The 4,277-nt window shown below is 47.1% G+C and overlaps 1 pseudogene; it reads right to left on the minus strand.

The window, feature by feature from the left end:
* Window positions 1-447: 447 nt before the first annotated feature.
* Window positions 448-4,277, minus strand: LOC109555947 (acidic mammalian chitinase-like; annotated as a pseudogene).

Consider the following 4,277-nt stretch of genomic DNA (forward strand, 5'->3'; position numbering starts at 1 on the left):
ACCTGACATGGTCCATCAGTCAGCACTGGCTGTCCCCATGGTTTCCTGCCCCCCACCCCAATCTTGCTTCTGCTTTCTGCATGTGCCCTGGACCTTATGTTAGGGGCAAAATTGTATCCTGAGACCAATTGTAACTCTGCTCCACTCTCAGAAAAAGGGCCAGTTGGACCCCTTTAGAGTTGTCTTTTTTTCCATCCCTTTCCTCATCATCTAACTTTGGCATCCCTTCCTTGGCTTGTCTTCTTTACTCCACATAGTTCCTAGGGCTGGAGCTGGACAGATGAGAACAGAAACAAGGTGTTTGTGGTCCCCTCCCTACCCAGGCTCCCGGATGTTCTCCAGGGGCTCCCAGAACAGCTCTACAAGAAGAATTCTTGGGAACAGTGATGGACCTTTCACCACCCAAGGGCTGCCCCATAGCAGCCATCTGAGTCTTTCTTTCTGAGTCACAAATGCCAGTGCCCATGGACATGCTAGGACAGGTGGAAGATCTGAAGGAGGCTTCCTTTGAGGCCAGGCTGAGGGGAGCACTGGATAGTCTTTTTTTCCTCCTTAACCATGTCCAGTTTGTCATCCTGTGGATGGTGAGAGGTGCATCACTACTCACCAGGAGTGGAGACGCCAAGTGCAGACTTGAAGGTGTGCATGAGAGGGTATTTGTCTTGTCCACAGAAAGTGCCTGTGAAGTCATCCAAGCCAGTGTTCCAGACCATGGCCCCCCAACCTGTTCTTCAGCAGCCACTGGGCCTGTGGGAGAGAATCAGGGGGACTGTAGGGTGGCCTTTGCACAAGCACAGGGAGTGACTCCAGCAGAATGACAGGGAAGGCCATGATCCAGCCATGGAGAGGAGGGAATGGAAAATGGCTTTCCCCGGGTACTTTGAAGGACTCATGAACATAGCTGTGGACAGGGAGAGATTTTAGGACTACCAAGTCAGGGAGAATGAGTCTTACCTGTGCTCTCTGTATTACCAGCCACCTTCTGAGAAGCCTTGTCTGAAATGGAGCTTGAGTGGGTTGCAGTGGCAAAAAATACACAGGGCCCTTCACATGGCAAGTGTCTGGGCAGAGAGACAGAGCTGGTGATTATGAGGTATAGAGTGAAGGGCTTTGGGTCTGATAAACAGTAACCATCCAGATGAGAGCATGAAAGGCCAGTGGGCAGATGCCTAATGGCCCCATGGATCTCTCATCTCCAGATTTTGGGTTCTTCCTGCATGAAGTTACTGTAAGCAGGAGCAGAGGAGAGGAAGGAACTCAGATCTACTCCGTGGTTCTGTGGCAAGAAGAGTGTCAGAGAGCTGGATCAGGAGTAGAGTTGTAGAGTTGAGGAGGGCAGGGGGTCAAAGGGGAGAGTTCAGGAAGGGGCATGGGGGCCGGGTATGGGAAGGGGGAGGGGCTGAGGGAAGGGAGGAAACAGCTGCAATTGCTGAGGGGCAGAGGGGCTGTTCCAACTGCTGGGCTCTGCAGCTGGGTCAAGACCTTGGGGCCACTTTGGGTTTTGCTTTTCCTCTCTTTGGTATTTTCTTGTACTAATTCCAATATACTTGGAGGGGAGGTTCCCTGCCTCTCCCAGGTGTACAGAAGGTAGGGTTTGGAGGGACTTACCTTGATCATGAAGCTCTTGGGGTTGGCATATCCAATCTACTAATTCCCCTGTAGGCATAGGGCACCTCCTGGGGGGCATTCCACACTTCAGTGGCTCCTTTCAGGAGGGAGCAAACCTGGGGCAAGAGGAGCAATCACGGCTCAGATGGACCTGGCTCTGCCTGGCTCATGTCTCCCTCTCCCTCTCTTTCTTTTCTGGAATACACTCCCACCCCACCCACTCTTTACTGGAAACAAGAGTGCATGGCTCCCATTTCACCCAGGTTCCTTGCTCTTCCTCCTGTGGGTGGCACAGTGGAAAGGGCGCTGGCTGGGAAGATGAGGCCTGAATTCCTGCCATTCCTGGGTGTGCCAATACCCATATGTGCATAAGGAACAGGGCAGCTTCTTTGTGCCTTGTGCCCCAGTTACCCTTTGAATCTAGCTTATTTGTTCCTTTATTTGAAAGAATATTTGTCACAAAAGAGCCAACAAGGGGATGCTAATGCATAGTGGTTAGGGTCTGACATGCTGGAGCTAGACAACCTTAGTTGGAATCTTAGCTTGGCCACTTAGTAGTTCTGTGACCTTGAGCAGGTTTCTTAATCCCCCTGTGCCTCCCTGTCTTCTGTGTAAGATGATTAAATCCATCTCACCATTGTGAGTGTTAAATAGGATAATATATAAAAATCATTGACAACAGAGCTGGCTATCCATTTGGACTTGGTAAATGTTAACCATTACTAGTATTAATCATGCATATTTACTCTAAAAGATTAAAATTTAAGATATTTTATTAATAGTTTACCCTTCCCTCCCCACCACATACACTCAGAGCAGGCAACATGGGGTACCCTGATTAGAAATCAAAGAATAAATTCTCTCTTTTTTGGAAGTATTTTTACCCTTTAGGACAGAGAGTCAATCTCCTTGGTCCTCCCAGCCCTCTGGGACATTACCTCAAAGTAGGCAAGAGTCCCTGCCTCCTGAGTGTAGGCTCTGGCAGCCCCCAGGCCAGAGGTGGGACCATCCAGGCCACGGTTGGCAGGGTTGGTGAGAGTGAAGGTACTGGCATAAGCCCCAAAGCCCACCATCAGTTTCTCAGCAGGGCATTTTGGTTTTTCCAGTAGTTCATTGCATAATCCTAGAGGAAAGGTAAGGAAGATGTTTACTAAGAAGCAGCTAAGCTTGTGCCCAGAGGCCTGTGGAATAGTCAACACTTTCTACTCAGTTTCCCAGCCACTTTGGACATAGACTCTTCCATAACCCAGCCTCATAGAAGGGAAAGGTGTACCCTCCCTTCTGGAACTGGGTGTTATAGGCACCCTTGTTAAGAGGTACATTATGTAGGTAGCAGGGCTCAGTGTCAATTAGGAATGAAATGTTCCATTATCCTTCTTCCCCTCATACTAGACTTGGCATTTGGGATGTAACTGGAGTTCAGTCATGCATCCTCTCATTTCCACAACTGGCAAAATATGGCATCTCAGAATGTTTAAGCATAGGGTTTTCCCCTGGGAGACTTTCCCATGCCAATTTTAAAGTCTCTGGTTGAATTCTGCACTGAAATCACATCTAATCAATTTATACATCTACTAATCATTAAGAAGGTTTATTATATAGCTACCTATGCCATACAAGTCAGGAAGATCAATCTTATAGAATCGGGAGAAAGTGGATGAAAAGTGAGGAAGATTAAGGGCAAGATAGATCATGAAATGTATTCTTAACATCAGTGAAAATGATAGTTATATTTTTTCCCCAATGTTTGGGATTATCCCAAACCACAGTGCTGCTTCCTCTGGTGTAAAAGATAAATGAGTACAATTAATCATAGGCATAAGGAAGTAGGCAACATGAACTGAGTTAAGAAAGCTTATCATCTTCATCTTGTCCATAAAGCTTCCTCAGGCTCCCTTTTACTCCTTGGCCAGAGATCTCAACTTGGTTGAAAATATCCATCAGAGCTGGTTGGCCCAAATCCTCACTTACCACACTAAAGTATTTGTTGTCTCCCTTGTCGTAGGGTCCTAAAAACAAGGGGCTGTCCTCTCCTGTGGAACCATCCCAGGAGACCCTAAGGTTATAGGTCATCACATTGATGGGGTCCATGTACCTTGGGAAGTGGGGGGTAGGATACAAGAGAAGAAAAATGACCCAAGGAAAATAATACTCTCCATCCTACTTCCCCTAAAGGTCCTAGTCCCAACTGAATATGGTTTGTAATCATGTCATGAAGGATTATGCTTTAGTATTCTTTACTCCATTCTGTCTCACCTTTATTTGAAAAGTTGATATATAGAAGACGCACAATCTATAACCAATAACTCATTGCACTCAGACCTTCAGGTCTTATAGAAGTTTGAAACTCAACTAACTTTTCCAAGTAGCCTTTTGTCATTAAGAATTTTGACTGGCTTCCCATGTCTCTCTCAGGCTTTGAGATCATCTTATTCTTTTGGGACAGAGCCTTCTCTCTCCAGGGTATCTGAGCATTAGCCAATCTATGGGGGAGGTCTCAGGGTTAATTAGCTCTGAACTTGGGCCCACAGGCCTGGAGGTTACTTACTTTGAATTTCGGGGATCTGATAGACAGTCTCAAGGGTACCTTTGCCAGCTGACATAGCCGCAGAAATCAGCAACCTGGGCTTGTTGCTCTGGGTGACTTCGTGCCCAAAAGCCTCATACAT

This window comes from Bos indicus, chromosome 3, assembly GCF_029378745.1.
Source record: "Bos indicus isolate NIAB-ARS_2022 breed Sahiwal x Tharparkar chromosome 3, NIAB-ARS_B.indTharparkar_mat_pri_1.0, whole genome shotgun sequence".
In the NCBI taxonomy this organism is placed as follows: domain Eukaryota; kingdom Metazoa; phylum Chordata; class Mammalia; order Artiodactyla; family Bovidae; genus Bos; species Bos indicus.